An 18,164-nucleotide genomic window follows, 5' to 3' on the forward strand; every position below is an offset into this window, starting at 1 on the left:
ATACACACACACACACACATATATATATATATATACACATATGGAAGCTTGATAGGCAGCCATGGGGAATACCCCTATATAAGCAGCTAGACCCTACTGATGATGACAGTGGTAGGTCCTTCATAGCCGAATATGTTTCCCATTTTGGTAGGTTCTCCCCCAGTATCCCACTGATCCATGATGTGACCCAGGATGTGAGTGTTCAGCAATTGACTGGTGGTGGCAGAATCCTGATTTATATCAATTTCCATAGTTAATTTCAAGCTACCAATGTGACCACAGAATAGAGTTGGGAAAAGGCTCTCACAACCAGATGGGAGTGCCAAGCACAGGGCTGCTGTGGGTCCCCAGAGTTAGGAATGCAGGGAGACCTCCAGCTGTGGGTGCAGGACGAACAACATTTGCATCACTAGGAACCTGTTAGAAACACAAGCCCAGGAGCTTCCATCCAAGACCTACAGAATCAGAAACTGGGGCTGGAGCCCAGCCAACTGTTTTTAACAAGCCACCCAAGTGATTCTGAAGGACATTAACGTTTGTGACCCACTGACCACTGGTTCTCTACCCTGGCTGCAATCTAAGAATCACCTGGGCAGCTTCTGACGTCTGTTGGTGCCTGGGTCTCACCCCAGACATTCTGAATGTAATTGGCCTGAGGCCTGGGCATCAGCATTTATTCACAGCTCCCCTATGTTGCTGATGTTCAGGCAGGGTTGAGAAGCCCAAGCTGCGGTTAGAGTCCTTTTGAAGAACCATGGCCATAAAGACCCTCAGTGCAGTTCAGAGGAGTCAAGACATCCCTTCAACATCTCAAAATTTAAGCTGTTTGAATGACCTCTCTGGCCTCCAATTAGCAGGCAGATGCTCAAGGCCACGGACAGAAGGAAGGATAGGCTTCTGGAAGAATCCCCAATCCTTGGATTTTCTTAGTTCCTCAACCCTGCATGAAGGAAGAATTCCCCTGTGTGCATTTGTCCCGGCCTTTTAGCCAATTCCTGTCCTGTCCTGATAACCTCACTTAGCCAGCCCTACACTTTGACCTTGTCTGGGAAAAAGCCCTTATGTCTTTCAGGTTACACAAAAGTCCTGACTGAGGAAGGAGAGTTTGGGGTGCTATGAACACTCCTTCGAACTGAAGAGTAAGAATACCATCTCCTGGAAACAAAGGTGGATGTGGAGCCTCGTGGTGGGATGACTCGGGGATCTTTGAGCACTCCCAGTGCCCCGCCTCACACTAGCCAATCATGTCAGACTCTCTGGCAGGGGGGACTGTCCCCTGGAGCAACTACCCTGGAAAACTGGCTCAAGTGAAACTGAGCACGTACGTTCTCTGCAGCACAGCCGTCCCATTCCTGCGCTCGTATCCTGGAGGAATCCTTGCACATGTACTGGCAAACATCAATCAGGATGTTCATAAGAGCAGAATACTGCAAACCACCCCATGTCCATCAACAGCGATGGGATAAATAAATCATGGTCAGCTTGAACGGGGAGTATGCAGCTGTGAACACAAATGAACCACAGGTACACAGGTTAGATTAGTTTACCAGTGTTGGAGGAAAAGTAGAGTATATTGTGATTCTATGTATAGCAAACCTAAGTGCTCAGGGGTGTATATAAAGATGAGACTAACTCTCAAGAGGGGAAAGGGAATAATTATCATAAAAGTTATAGTAAGTGGCTCCACTTGGGGTGGGGAGCAAGCTTTAAAAGTGTTGCCAGTGTTCTATTTCCTTAACTGGGATGGTGCTTACATGAGTGTTTGCTTTACAGATCTATGTACTGGATAGTCACTACAGTATGTGTATGTCACCACCATCACCCCCCCACCCCACAAAAAGGTAAAAAGAAATAAAGATGGTAGTGTTTTACTTGAAATTACAAAGTCAACCAACAAAGGAACAGGAAAGAGCCATTTCACCATTTTGGGAGGGTGGGAATGGGTGTGAATCAGTCCTCATCTGCCATAGCAGGAAGTAAGGAGAATGCTACCATCTGTTAGAGGTACAGAAGTCACTACCCAGAGAAACAGCTAAGAGCTCAAATTGATTGCCATGAAAGGGATGACACAGACAATGCTTGTTCCATCTTCCTGTTCTGTCCTGTATTTTTTTTTAAGTGTTCTTTTTTAAAATTATTAAGTTATCATTGATATACACTCTTATGAAGGTTTCACAAGTAAAACAATGTGGTTACTACATTCACCCTTATTATCGAGTCCCCCCCCATGCCCCATTGCAGTCACTGCCCATCAGCGTAGTAAGATGCCACAGAATCACTACTTGTCTTTTCTGTGCTACACTGTCTTCCCTATGTCTGACCTGTATCTTTTTAACATGGGAGCCATGTGCAAGGATTCTTTGCTAAAAATTAAACAGATAGAGTCTCTCCCTAGTAGTGTTCCTCTTCCTGGTCCTGGCAGAAGAGAGGCTTGCACAGGTAGGTGCTCAGTAAAAGGAGGGGCTGCATGGGAAGAGCAGGCAGGGATGGTGAATGACAGAACCCTGCTTTCACCTTAGTTTAGAGCCGTGTCGTGGTTGGCTTCCAACACCAACAGACAGATGCCTCTGTGTCCCTGTGCCGTCCTTGTCCCCCTTGGCAGGCTGGGGCTCAGCCAGTTCCGGAAGGGCTGGGAGAGCGGAAAATCCCGGAGAGATGCGCCAGCCCTTCAGCTTCAATTAAAGGCAATGTGACAAGAAAGGCCTTGCATGCTAATAAGACTCATGGTCTCTTCGTCTTGGTCTTCCGCATCCTCTCCTATTCCAGTTAGTAATAGGGCTGAGAACTCTGGACAGTTGGAGAAGCTGCCTAAGGCTCGAGACGTAGGAAATTCAGGACAGAGGGTCATCCAGCCACTCATTTGGGTTGCCTAGACATGGTCTCAGCAGAAAGGATCACCTGGGGCAAAAATATAGATTCCCAGGCCCACCCAGCCCTTTGGAAACAGAATCTCCAGGAGCGAGGCCTGGGAATCAGCATGCCCCCACCCTCGCTCTGGGCTTTGAGTGATCCTTTGGATGCTACAGGTTTGGGAAGGGGTGCCTGCTCCCTGAAGGCCCAGGTCTGAGGATGGCACGTGCCTCCTAAGGGTGCTGGCAGGAGCAAACAAGGCCGGGCAGCCCAAGTGCTTAGGCCTGAGTCTCATCCAGAGTTAAGCACTCAGTATATATTACCTATTATTATTTTAAGACATACTCTTTGACCTTAAGGAACTCATAGTCTAGAGGAGGAGGCAGAAAAATAAACAGGGAATTTTAAGAACCAACAGATGTTCATATACCATAGAGAGAAGTTGCTTCAAAAAATGCTTGTCTACCACACAGCCATGGACCTGTAACAGTGCTGCATCCTGAGTTACAAAGAGAAGACTGTTCACACTCTCACATCAGCGATACATATAAGAGATGCTGAAATATTTTTTTATCCAATTAGCACCTGAAGTTACACTATGCATTCAGGCACTTAACCTCTGCAAGCTCATGGTCTCACATGTGTCTCTCACCTGGGAGATGAAGATTTCTGTAACCAAAGATGCAATGATGCACGCAGATAAAGATGTTCACTACTGCAGCATCCACCACATAAACAGTTGGGAAACAGCCCTAAATCCTGTGTAAATCAGGGAATGATTAGGTATCTGATAATTTATAAACTTGGTATCAAGCCATTAAAAATATGGTGGCTTTTGCAAAGTTTGAAGGAGCACAGAAAAATGCCAAAGGGAAAAGGTAGTAAGGCGCCTGTCCTATAAATTTTGATAAGGCAAATTTGAAATTGCCCAATACCAAAAGTTAGCATGTCTCCAAAGGGGACCCCAAGGCTCCCACTAACGGTGCTAGAAGCCAGCCATGATGGGGCCACTACAGATAAGGTAAAACCGAGTTCCTTCATTTAGTCATCTTTGCCCAATTCTTCCCTCCTGCCTTTTGGAAAAAAAATTTTTTTGAGACCAAGTGACTCCTATTTTATATTCATTCCTGGTTGATATCTTCACAGTACATCCTTTAAATGTGACTGTGTTGTACAAAATCATATCCATTCCCTCCAAAATCACATCCATGAGCTCAACTAAGTTACAGCCCAGCATCTCAATTATGTTTAAAAACAAAACAAAAACAAACTAAAAATTAACACAGATAAAATGACTGAAAGAAAATGGGTGAGTTTTTGTTTTCCCAAATGCCTGCAATGTACATGCATTGCCATACAATTGGGAGAAGCTTTCTTCCTAAAACAATTATCAGAAAATATACCAGACAGAAGAAAAAAGACTACCAGGAGACTCAATACCTTGAATACCTACACCGTCACACTGCAGTCTGCCAGAGCCAAAGATGCGGAAGTGGGGCAGGGTAAGACATGGAGCTGACTGGGGGCTGAAAGAGTCCTGGAGGGGGTGACCTGCCAGTGTGGCAGACCCAGGACTGGGAGACCCTGAAAAAGAGGCACCAAAGGTGAAGTTGCCTTAGTTGATGTGAACATGCCAAAAATATTAATGAAATATCCTCCAGGAAAAGTGTCTGAGTGGAGAATTGCTAGAAAAATAAAGTTTTCTCCTCAGTATGCTTGTTCACAAAAGGGTAGACTTGGAAGTCAGGCAGACCCAGCCTTCAAATCTTGGCTTTGTCACTGAATAGCTGGGGGACCTCTACCTCCAGCCACAAGTTCCTCGTATGAACTGTGAGTGTGACTTTGACCTCACTGAGTCCTGAAGATGAAAGGAGACAGTGTATTCAAATCACTGAATAAAAGGGACAGACATGCAGTAGCTATTCAACATGGGTGACTTCTTTTCCCCAAGAAAGGAAGTCACTGTAGAAATATAAGCTGATGGGCTGCTAAAGAGTTCAGTCAGCATCTTTTAACATTCATGACCTGTCATTCAGTTGCAAGCTATGTATCTTGCAAGCTTGGCTATCAAACACAGCCAAGAACTTGAAAGTAAGAAGCCAATACAGATGTTCTGAAATGTGTGCCCAAAACTCTGGTGTCTTAGTACTCGGTGAGCCTTGACACCTCTCACAGAGCATGTGTGTGCATTCTTCATACATTGCTCTGGCAAGGTGAGCTACCAGATATCACAAGAGTACAACTGAGTTTAGGAATCAAATGGTGTCCCAATGGCTGATAAGCCATAAAAAGTGTGCAACATCATTAATCATCTAGGAAATTAAAGTCATATAAGAAAACTATTACACATCTGACCAGGATGGTTCAAATAAAAGAGACTCATCATACCAAGTGTTGGCGTGGATTCAGAGCAACTAGGATGCTCATGCATCACTAGCTCATGAAATGGTGCAACTACCTTAGAAAATCATTTGGCAGTATCTTTTCCAATCCTGGGTAATCTGTAAATGAAGTATTTACATCCACCAAAAAACATATAAAAGAACATTCATAACAGCATTTTTCTTAGTAGCCAAAACTGGATACAACCCAATTAATTATCCATTAATAAGTGAATGGGCATACAAGTTGTGATAATATTCATTTAAAAGAATACTACTCATCAATGGAAAAGAACAAGTGACTGCTGCCCTCAACAATGTGGTCACATCTCGCAGCAAAAGAAGCCAAGCACAAATGAGTTCATACTGCGTTTTCCATTTATATGAAGTTTGAGAATAAGCACAGCTCTTCTATGGTGTGACAGAAGTCAAAACGGAGTTTACCTCAGGGTGGCAGCTGCTGACCTGGCGGGGGCCTGAGCATGGCTGCAGGAGGGGTACATACATACAAGTTCTCTTAGGACCAGTACACCCTACTGTATTTAAGTCTTACTCCAACAACAAATAAAACAGGAAAATGAGAAGGAAGTGAATTGGCACAAAGATCTGAGGACCTTTTAATTCAGATCCAGGGCAAAGAGTCTCAGGTGCCTCAGTGGTCCCTAAGGCCACTTACACACTGGCAACAGATATAAACAATTAATCAGGAAATTTTCATTTACTGAATGCTGGACGTTATGCTTATTTATCATCTCATTTAATGCTCCCAGCCCTTCTGGGAGGTAGATGCTATCACAACAGCTGACCCTTGAACAATGCAAGGGTTAGAGGCCCTGACCTCTGCACAGACACAAATCTGTGTATAATTTGGACTTCCCAAAAGCTCAACTGCTAATAGCCTACTACTGACTGAAAGCCTTACCTATAACATAAAGAGTCAATCAACACATACTTTATATGTTATATGTACTATACACTGTATTCTTACAATAAAGTAAGCTAGAGAATAGAGAATGTTTTCTCAATTGTCGCAAATCTGCAAAACTTCTGATACATTTATTGAAAAAAGTCTGCATATAAGTGGCCCTGCACAGGTCAAACCTGTGTTGTTCAAGGGCCAGTTGTATTTTCATTTTACTAATGAGGAAATTAAAGCTCAGAGACACTAAGTAACTTGCCCAAGGTCACAGAGCTAAGTAAACAGCCATGCAAAGATTCTAAGCCTGGTCTGTCTTAGTCCAAAGTCCATGGTCTTAACCATTACATCATACCACTGCAAAATAAGAACCGGGGTCCCTGATCCTGACTCAGAATCAACCAGTGAGCTTAAAGCCATCCAAAGTGTGCCACACTTTCCAGTTAAGGGGGCAGGGGAGTGTACAATATATATTACCAAGATTTCACTTCTTTTCTATCTTACTGTACTGAATTTTAAAAATCAGATTACTTTTCCATTATAAAAACAAAACATAGTCATTAACAGAAAATATGAAGAACATGGACAAACATGAAAACAAAAACAAAGAACTCCATGTGTCCCCATTGGAAGAACAAACGGTGCAAGACTGACTTTCTAAAAAGAAATAAATGTTGGCATTCGGGGCTTAAATATCAGCAATCTGGCAAGTTTATCTCCCTTCTTGACAGCACCAGATGTTGGGTTGCATTATTTTAATGCAACTTGAGCCCACGTGGCAGCCACAAGGCATGGGGGTGAATTCGACAGTCATGAATGTGCAATAATTACAGCTTTCGGTGGCTGACTTCTAAACATGTTACTAAAGTAAACACAGTGAGGTCTCTTTGAAGGCAGTATTTTAAAGGAGAACATTCGGTGCTGGAAATGATGTCATCTGTTATACTGAGACCCAAACATGGGATTATCAAGTTGTAACCTGGAAAGGGAGAAATTAAACAAAGGGCTTTTTTTTTTTACAGGTGAGGGAAACTGAGGTCCAGTAGGGGAAGGAAGGCACCAAAGCAAAGGCAGCATCAGGGCTGCTGGAGCAGAGCTTAGCTGCTCAGGACACACCTTCTGGTGCCAGAAACCCTCCATTATGTAGAGCGGGGGACCCGAACGAGTCTCTTTAGCCCTTTGAAGCCTCAGCTCCCGCATCCATAAAATGGGGACAGCAAGACCTTTCAGTAGAGTGAAAGGCAGAAATGAGATGGTACTCACTGCTCGGCACATGATAGATGCTCAATAAAATTACTTCTTAATTATACAAGTAACATGGAGACTGTAGAAAAATGGGACAATACGCTATTTTTAAACAAATATTTAAACACATTTTCTTTAAATCATGTACCTAAACTTTAGAAAAATGCCATTCATGTCTGTTTCTCTATCTACTAGTATGTTCTTTTTACCTCTCAGTTTACAAGCATAGCTCCATTTTGCAGTTGGCTGATGTTTAAGCACAGCAGTTTAAACAGCCACCATCTATGAGGCTTTCCTTCAAAATTTTGTGTCTTCAAAAGCCTAATGAGTCACGGGTGTGAAAGAACACAGACGCACCCCATCAGCCGTGTCTTATGACTTTTTTATTTATCTCTGCATTCTCAGCTGCCACCACCAAGACGGAACCTTTACAAATATCCCAGGCATTCTGAATGTGTCTGGGGTATAATCAGTTCTCATCCAGTTCAGACTGGCTGAAGGTCTGTATACTAAATGCTGCCTTTAAGTGAAAAGGAAACAAATCCGCCAGTATATTTTTAAACAGCTGGTCTTTGGTGTAACAAGTTAATAACTAATTGGGAAATTATTTTAGCCTGTGCTGAGAGATGGGGCAGTAGTCACACATTATCTTGGTGGTTTGGTCTGGCACCCAGGGCAGACAGGGCTGGAGTCAGAAATTCGAAGGACTAAGAAACAACTTATGAAACATTAAAAGACTGGCTGGGAATTAACATCTCAAGAGTTTCAACCAAAGGATTCTTTCTAATGGTAAGCCCTCTAGTATACGAGAAAAGTGACTGTTTTCAACCACTGCCATTGGTTGAACCACTGCCATTTTATGAGGGGTTGAATTTACATCTTGGGACTCCAAACTCATGACTCCCTGCCATTATTAGCTGCTCCAAACAAAACTACAGAAGGATCACTCATACCACCTGAGTTATTTTTACCCCATACACGTCTCCTAAATCCATCCCCTTCATCCATTCCATTGCCACCAGGCCATCTAATGTCTCTCCCACCTGCACCCACACTCATCTTTAAGCCCGTCTGATGCTGCCATTGCCTGGCTACAACCGTACAAATGCTCCTCTCACAATCAAAGCCACCGTCTTTAGCAAGGCCCATGTGGCCACGCTCTCTCCTGGCTCCCCTGTCACCTCGCACCCTGCCTTTGTCACCTGGGCCTTCTTTCAGTCCCCTCTCCAGGCTTGGGGTCTCTACTGAGGTCCTTGCCTGATCCTGGAAAGCCCTTCCTGCCACTCATACCTAGTTAATTCCTGATCTCAGCCTAGGGGAATCTATTCAATGCCCCTGCTAAAGTCTCACATGGACCCTGAACTTCTTCAAAGCACTCCTCAGTTTGTAATCAAGTATCTGGTGATCACTGGAATAGCATCTGGCTTCCCCACTAGATTTCAGGTACCAGCAGAACAAGGTGTTGGCTTGTGGTCACCACTGTATCCCCAGCACCAGGCACGGTCCAGTACCATGTCCAGAGCAGGTGCACAAGCAATCTTTGTTGAACCAATGAACAGAATCCTATTCTAGCTTTTACTATACACACACATAAACACACACACAGAACAAAAATTTCACCAATTAGCATTTGCCTTACTATTAGCAATACATACTGATATTTTCTATCTCTATTCTATTTCATTTTTAAAATGCCTGTGGCAACCTACTAATTGATTTCGCCATCCATGGTAGGAAAAACTGCTCCAACATGACTCAAGAGTGTATGGCTTACAGTAGTCACTGACCTTTATTGAGCACCTAATGTGTGAGAGCCATTGGACTATGTGTGTTCCAAGCATTGTCTCATAAGGGTCTCTCTGGCATCTGGTGAGGGCAGTACTTTTTATTATTTCCATTGTATAGATGTAAAGACTTAAATACAGAGACTAGGTAACTTAAGATTACACAGCCAGTAAGAATGTGTAGGTGAACATTAACTCAAACTCAAGTCTTCTTTAACTCAAATAACTTTATTTCCCAGTTTGGCTTTTATGAGGGGTTAATTTCATTTTACAGTTAAAAGATGGAAGATTAGGAAGGTTAAGTGCCTTAATCAAAGACACACAGCTAGAAGCTTCCAAACAGGGTTTGAATTTACATCTTGGGACTCCAAACTCATGACTCCCTGCCATTATTAGCTGCTCACACTGGACCACTTCAAATGTCACTTTGTAACCTCTTAAATGACAAATCTCTAGATGCCGCAAAGAGCAAATGAGGACAACTCCAATGTGCATGGCAACAATAGAATATATGCAAATGACCTCCGTCTCCTCTACCTCTCTCCTACTCAAAAGGGACAGAATAGGGCACTTTTAAACAGTTTTATCAGTGGATGATGTGGTGAGTAACTCTTTTGGATCTCTTGATACTTTTCTGTATTTTCATAATGAGAATGTAATTACTTGGAAGGGGACAATATTTAATTTTAAAAGGAATCAGTGTGTTCTTCTTAACATCTAGCCTCGATACCTTCAAATTTTTCCATGTCCTGGACTAATGGAGAGTTGAATCTCAAAGTTGGCAAGACACTTAGTCGCTCAGATCCTAAATTTAGATCCGAAGGGTAAATACCATGTGTCAACAAGGTTGGACTGTTGCTCACAGAGAGAAGGTGGGACAGTTAGATGGGGGGACCATTACCCTTTAAACCAGGCTAACAGGCATCAAGGAACATGTGCTTCATACCCTCAGCAGTTTAATCAGAGGTTAGGTCCTGAGGATTCTCTATGAAACCAAACACCAGCAGATTTCTTCTGAGCACTTTAACTCCATAAATAACATTTGTAGATTGCAGCATGTGGCAAGGAAGAGGAAGGACTCTGGAGTCAGGCTGCCTGATTCTGCTATTTCCTTGCTGTGTGGCCCTGAGTACACCGTTCAACCTCTCTGTGCCTCCATTTCTTCATCTATAGCATAGAGACCATGTGGTATTGACTTCAAAGGGCTGCTGTGAAGACAGAGCTCCTGGTAGGAAAGTGTCCCTACCACACTCTCCATTCCCCTGTTCTCTGGCCCTAGACAGCTATGAATCTACTTCTGTCTCTGTAGATTTGCCTGTTCTGGACATTTTGTATAAACAGAATCACACAATATGTGCTCTTTGGTGTCTGGCTTCTTGTACTTGGCACAGTGCTTTCCAGGTTCATCCACGTTGGAGCAGGCATTGATCCACCCTTTTCATCATGTGGCCTTCATTTCTATACGGACTCCTTCCTTTTAGAGTGTGTGAACTCCAGGCCTCGCCCTCTGCCTCCCAGTCCACGGACTGTCAGAGGGGAAGGCTGCAAGGACAGCAAGGCAGTGTGAGGCTGGGGAAGGCTCTGCGGCCGAGTGCTCTGTGACCAAAGGTGACTGATCTAACCTCTGACACACAGCGTCCTCCCCTGAAAGATGGGGTAATACTCACTCAATTTGCTGTGAAGATTAGACAATATATGTAAGGTGCCCGGCATGTAGTGGGCTCTCAATAAATCAGAGCTTTCATGAGGACCATGGATTTTTGCAGGTTCCTGGGTTTGGCAGCTGAGGGTATCAGCAGTGCTGTCCTTCAGGCTGGGACACCACACAGCAGGTTTCCCACTGCCCTCCTTGTGTGAGCTCCAGTGTCAGGCAGAGAAGGTCGCCCCTGGGTGTGACAGACCCCAGTGTGGTGATAGGAAAGGCCCTCAATCTAGGATATATGCTTCCACTCCTCCAATATATGATCAAACAAAAATCTCCCTTAAACATTCACACTCTTGCCCCCAAACTCCTCAATTGCCAAATACCGAGTCCACCCTTCCCCCTTGCCTCTTAGCATCTGAACCTCCCCAGTTACCCACAGGTCCTATTCTACCCCACCTTCCCCAACAAAAGCCCAGAAGGTTCCCTGTCTATTGTTCTTGCCTTCAACCTTGAGACCAAATTCCCAAACCCAATAACAACCACCAAGATACAACTTTCTAAAGTCTGGATTTGCCCAAAACATTGGCCACTTGCCCAAGGGGCCAGAGATTCTAAAGCAAGCACCTATCAGATTTCCTGGTTCACCCCTTCTGTTTTCAAAGGAGAAAGTAAGGTCCATGTGGCTGGTAAATAATTGCAGAGTTGGGCTAGGAACTTGGGTCTCCTAAATTTTAATCCAAGTGAACTGCATCAATGAGAAGGGCCTCAAAAGGGGAGATTTGAGTCCAAAAACATTACTGGGATCTTCCAGCTAACTCATAGTATTAGGATTTTGCTGATGTGGTCACAACACATTCTCTACTAAGAATAAACCCACGTAATCACTTTCTCTGGCCTCTAGCCTGACGCAGCCTTATAAATTTCCCCCCTGGGGATTCTATTCTGCAACCAGGACTGAGAACAACTGCTGTAGATATATTAGCAGGAATAAAAATATTTTGTACATTTTTCTTGACAGTTTAAAGAAACTGCTAAAACCAGCCACCAGGTATTTGACCAATCACTTTGCCAGGGACCTGTTTAATAGCATACATGGTATTTAATTTTATTTAATCCTCACAGGAACCCAAATTGTCCCCATTCAACAGAGGAGAAAACTGGGCCTTCAGGGGATAAGCAACTTGCCCATGACCACACTGTGGCCAGAGGCAGGTCCCTGGTTCTGTCAGACCTAAGAGCCAAGAGTCCTTTTTTTTAAAATTAAAGTATCACTGATACACAGTCTTTTGAAGGTTTCATATGAGCAACATTGCGGTTTCAACATTCACCCATATTATCAAGTCTCCCCCTACCCCATTGCAGTCAGTGTCCATCAGTGTAGTAAGAGGCAAAGCCAATATTCTTAATAACAACATATATTAACCATATATTGAACATTCATGTTACTAATAATAGTCACCATTGATTGTTCACTTATTATTATGAGTCAGGCATGATTCCAGTTCATGCAATCCTCTTGAAAACCCTCTTGGGTGGTTGCCACTATTAGTGTTCCCATTTTATTGTTTTGCAAACTGAGTTACAGAGATGGTAAGCAACCTGCACAAGGTCACACAGTAGATAAATGGGAAACTTAATCCGCTCTGGGTCCGTGAGCCTTCCCGGAGGGTTTCTCTTAACCAACTTTTAATCTCTTCTACAGATTAAAATAGAGAAGGAACTAAGGTTTGAGGAGATTGGAGAGAAAAAAATTAAAATGAAAGTGACATCTTAGATTTACAGATATATTTCTTCTTAAAGAGCCATCCTATTATCAAAGCAATGACCTCATCAGAATATGCCTGAGGCATAATCATCCTCATTGTACAAAGAGGGAAGATGAAGCACAGAGATTACATCACCTGTCAAAATTTCCAAAGTGGGGTGGTGGCATTAACTATAAATTGGTGCAATATTTTTGGCTGGCAATGTGGTAATCACTGTCTAAACTAAATATACACATGTCTTTTGAGTCAGTAATTCCATTTCTAGGAGTTTATCCTACAGAAATGCTTCTCTAAGTAAGCAACAAAAATGCTTATGGAATTATGGTTTATAATACAAGCCAAATTACTCATTCACAGGGACTGGTTTTAAAAAAGTATGGTACAGATTCATAATTGTTATGGAACCACAAAAAAATAATGAACTAGATCTAATAGATCTATATATACTGACCTGTGTGACACTGTGATTTATATTGAGCAATGTGTATTGGTCTTACTCCCCATTCGGGGTGCAAAGCTCCTAAAACCCCCTTAAGTGAAGAGAGCAGAAGGTGTCTTTTGTTATGTTAATGAGGTGACATTTGGGTCTTACCTAGGGATGGGGTCTGGGTGCCAGGACAACCAGCCACGTGATTAGAGGATTGAATTTTGCAGCACAAGGCAAGGGAGCAGGGCTGGGGATTGAGCTCCATCATCCAATGGCCAATGATTTCATCGGTTGTGCCTTTCTAATGAAGCCTCCATTAAAACCCTAAATGATGGGGTTTGGAGAGCTTCCATATAGGGAGCTACCAGAATGCTTCCAGGTGCCACCAGGCCAGGCCCCCAACTCCAGGGGTAGGGGCTCTTTTGTTCGGGATCTCTCTTTCCGTATCTCTTCAGCCGGCTGTTGAATTGTATCCTTTAATAAATCCTTGGTAATGAACCAGTCATCTAGTGAGTAAACTAGTTTCCAGAGCTCTCTGAGCTGCTCTAGCAAATCAACCAACCCCTGGGACCTCTAATCTGCAGCTGATTGGTTAGAAGCACAGGTTTCGGATTGCTCTCTGAAGTGGAGGGCAGTCCTGTGGGACCTGAGCCCCTAACCTGTAGAATCTGATGCCATCTCCAGGTAGACAATGTCAGATTGAGTAGAATTATAGGACACCCAGCTGGTGTCAGAGAATTGCTTCTTGATGGGTGGAAAAACCCCCACCACACATTAGATTTGGTATCAGAATTTTAGCATGAAAAGATGTCAACAATACATTGCCAAGTGAAGAAAGAAGCCAATTGCAGCGCAGTGTATGTAATATGGTTCCATGCCTATGAATATATATGTGTACATAAATTTTTTATATATTAATAGATGGATGAAGAGACTATGGGTTGACACACTGAACAGTGGTTGTCCCTGGAAAATAAGTCACTGATTATTTTAACATGTATCATGATTATATGGTAAATTGTTATACTGTATATATATTGTTATATTGTCATTACATGGTAGATGGTGTTTGTTAGTCACAAGGGGTCACAGCTAATGCCAGAACCCACCTCCTGAGCCACAGGCTAGAGTATTCTCTGCACCTGAGCGCCTTCTTTGGTGGTGAAGCCGTTCCCTGATCCTCATGTGTAGTTGGGCAGGGAATTTGGAAAGAGAGAGAACATCCTCATCCTTTTCCACTTACCCTTGGTTTCCTACTCTAACGGAAATGCCTTCCAGAAACATATCGGGGGTAGTATCCTGCCCACCATCTAGCCTAGGAATCCTAGTCCCCTGCTGGGCAGACCTACTGAGTACACAGATCAAGGTAATTGGACAACATGGCATGAGATTTAGGTTCCCAGGCAGATCTGGGTTGAAGTCCCTGGTCTCTACTGGCTGTGTGATTTTGTGTGAGTCATGGATCCTCCCAGCCTTATCCCAGTTTTCTTATCCATACACTGGAGGTAATATCCTCTCTCTCAGAGAATATGTGCAGGAACTTCATGGAAACATAAGGTACTTGGTACAGTGCCTGGCACATGGCATATGCTTGATAAGCTACAGCTACTCCTTAGTTCCCGACCTCCTCCTCTGCCATAAGGGCTAAATTCCAGGGGCATCCTAAGGTCACAAGCCCATGGTGGGGCCCAGATGAGGTTAGTTAAGGTTTGTTATCATAGCCTAAATGTAGAATACTAGATTTAAAATCAGGAGAAGAAACTTCCCTGGTTTCTACCTCCACACCCACCCCAGGCCTTCATCTTTTCCCTCCAGAAAGAAGTGTTATTCTAAGAAACTTATTCTTATATTTAGGGAAAGGATGATGTCCACTACATTACAGTGTCCTCTTATGAAAGAAAAATCTCAGCTCCAGGAATAAGTGTGCTTCCAAGAAACTCCTTAATCTTGAGGACACAACACACATGTAATGATGCTGTTTCCTTCACTGTTGTGGCTTCTAGGAAGCTTAGAGGGACATTTCTATTTACTGTGGGAACATTTTCTTTTTTTTGGTATCATTAATCTACAATTATATGAGGAACATTATGTTTACTAGATTTCCCCCATCACCAAGTCCCCTGCACATACCCCATTACTGTCACTGTCCATCAGCATAGTAAGATGCTATAGAATCACTACTTGTCTTCTCTGTGTTCTACAGCCCTCTCCGTGCCCTACCCCCTATATTATGTCTGCTAATAGTAATGCCCCCCTTTCCCTCCCCCTCTTATCCCTCCCTTCCTACCCATCCTCCCCAGTCCCTTTCCCTTTGGTAACTGTTAGTCCATTTGTGGGTTCTTGAGTCGGCTGTTGTTTTGTTCCTTCAGTTTTTTCTTTGTTCTTATGCTCCACAGATGAGTGAAATCATTTGTTATTTGTCTTTCTCTGCCTGGCTTATTTCACTGAGCATAATCCTCTCTAGCTCCATCCATGTTGTTGCAAATGGTAGGATTTGTTTTCTTCTTATGGCTAAATAATACTCTATTGTGTATATGTACCACATCTTCTTTATCCATTCATCTACTGATGGACACTTAGGTTGCTTCCATTTCTTGGCTATTGTAAAGAGTGCTGTGATAAACATAGGGGTGCATCTGTCTTTTTCAAACTGGGCTCCTGCATTCTTAGAGTAAATTCCTAGAAGTGGAATTCCTGGGTCAAATGGTATTTCTATTTTTAGTTTTTTGAGGAACCTCCATACTGCTTTCCACAATGGTTGAACTAACTTACATTCCCACCAGCAGTGTAGGAGGGTTCCCCTTTCTCCACAACCTCCCCAACATTTGTTGTTGTTTGTCTTTTGGGTGCGATCCTTACTGGTGTGAGGTGATATCTCATTGTGGTTTTAATTTGCATTTCCCTGATTAGCAATGGGGAACATCTTTTCATGTGCCTGTTGCCATCTGAATTTCTTCTTTGGAGAAGTGTCTGTTCAGATCCTGTACCCATTTTTTAATTGGATTATTTGCTTTTTGTTTGTTGAGGTACGTGAGCTCTTTATATATTTTGGATGTCAACCTTTTATTGGATCTTTCATTTATGAGTATATTCTCCCACACTGTAGGATACCTTTTTGTTCTATTGATAGTGTCCTTTGCTGTACAGAAGCTTTTCAGCTTGATATAGTTCCACTTGGTCATTTTCGCTTTTGTTTGCCTTGCTCAGGAAGATATATTCATGAAGAAGTTGCTCATGTATATGTCCAAGAGATTTTTGCCTATGTTTTTTTCTAAGAGTTTTATGGTTTCATGACTTACATTCAGGTCTTTGATCCATTTTGAATTTACTTTTGTGCATGGAGTTAGACAATGATCCAGTTTCATTCTCTTACATGTAGTTGTCCAGTTTTGCCAACACCAGCTGTTGAAGAGACTGTCATTTCCCCATTGTATGTCCATGGCTCCTTTATCGTATATTAATTGACCATATATGATTGGTTAATATCTGGACTCTCTATTCTGTTCCACTGGTCTGTGGGTCTGTTCTTGTACCAGTACCAAATTGTCTTGATTACTGTGGCTTTGTAGTAGAGCTTGAAGTTGGGAAGCAAGATGCCCCCTGCTTTATTCTTCCTTCTCAGGATTGCTTTGGCTATTTGGGGTCTTTGGTGTTTCCATATGAATTTTAAAACTATTTGTTCCAGTTCATTGAAGAATGCTGTTGGTATTTTGATAGGGATTGCATTGAATCTGTAGATTGCTTTAGGCAGGATGGCCATTTTGACAATATTAATTCTTCCTAGCCAAGAGCATGGGATGAGTTTCCATTTGTTAGTGTCCTCTTTAATCAATTTCTCTTAAGGGTGTCTTGTAGTTTTCAGGGTATAGGTCTTTCACTTCCTTGGTTAGGTTTATTCCTAGGTATTTTATTCTTTTTGATGCAATTGTGAATGGAATTGTTTTCCTGATTTCTCTTTCTGCTAGTTCATTGTTAGTGTATTCCTATAGCATGTGGGAATATTTTTGAGGTTCTTATTTACCTTGCAGAATGTGTGAGGGAAAGGTCCAGTGTTTCCTGAACAACTGGCTTGTCTTTTTCTTATGCACACTGAATTCCACAACAGATCTTACTTCCCTCTTTGCTTTGTCTCTAAGAAATCTCTGGCAAGCATAGGCCTTGTAATACTGCATTTAGTGGCTTTATTTTTTCCCTACTCTTAATTTTTCCTTAACCCAATTACCACATTTACCTATAAATGTTATGTGTACTTCTGTAAGCTGCTACAAACTGCTCTTGGGATGGGGTCAGGAATAAACAGGTAAGCAAGCAAAAGTAAATAATCTATTTCCTTTGACAGGTCAACTTTCTCCACCCATTTCTTTAAAATACCAAGAAGTGATAAAGTCAAAGTCATTTAAAGAGTATTGACACACATAAAAGAAGGCACGCATATAAGAGAAATGTGATTTGATATTGCATATAATATATATGTGTGTGTATACACACACACACACACACACACACACACACACACACATATATACTTGAAATGTAATCTGATGTTATGGGACAACTTCCATGCTTCTTTCTCCCTACTCACACCAAATTTCCAAACAAAATATGAATATTCAATTATGAAACACATTTGAAAACAGTTACCAACTATATGAAGCTAAAAATATATTATTAATTGAGAAAGGATTTTTGACATCTCAAAAATGACTTAGCATCTTTTTGGATTATATTGGCTGCAGTTCTTGTCACCCACATTCAGAAATAATTCCTGCAACTGTCCCCGATGGATAGAGACGATAACTTCCCACCATTTCTATTCTAGAAGAATGTCCTGTTTGTGACGGCCTCTGACTCAGTGTAACATGAGACAGGCTATACATGACTAGGATTCTGCCCCGACAGCTGACACTGCTCTCCCTCAGACCTCCTGTCTGCACTAAGGTCACTCCAAGAAGTGAACTTGGCAACATTTATTATTACTATAAATACTAGAAAACAAAATGGTATCCGCTCAGAAAGTATGTTTGCTGGATTTGTTTGTAGATGAGTTTGTGGGTTTTTTTAGATGAAGTTTAGAAACCATTTTTATTGGCAGTTGATCCACTTTTTTCCTTTTCTGCAAATAAAGGAGAACTAGCATGTGTTTAACATTC

At 42.4% G+C, this 18,164-nt stretch overlaps 1 protein-coding gene across 7 annotated transcripts in view; it reads right to left on the bottom strand.

Moving 5' to 3' along the window:
• The window catches only part of IQCK (IQ motif containing K), a 112,679-nt gene that overhangs the window by 2,384 nt on the left and 92,131 nt on the right, over positions 1-18,164 (bottom strand). For 3 of the 7 annotated variants that reach the window (XR_012122298.1, XR_012122297.1, XR_012122296.1), the window contains one exon: positions 1,326-1,501. The exons of the other annotated variants lie outside the window; for them this stretch is intronic. The gene's annotated coding sequence lies outside the window, so the exon portion shown is untranslated. The remainder of the gene's footprint in view (positions 1-1,325; positions 1,502-18,164) is intronic. 7 annotated transcript variants of the gene reach the window in all.

Source organism: Manis javanica, chromosome 10 (assembly GCF_040802235.1).
Source record: "Manis javanica isolate MJ-LG chromosome 10, MJ_LKY, whole genome shotgun sequence".
Classification (NCBI taxonomy): Eukaryota; Metazoa; Chordata; class Mammalia; order Pholidota; family Manidae; genus Manis; species Manis javanica.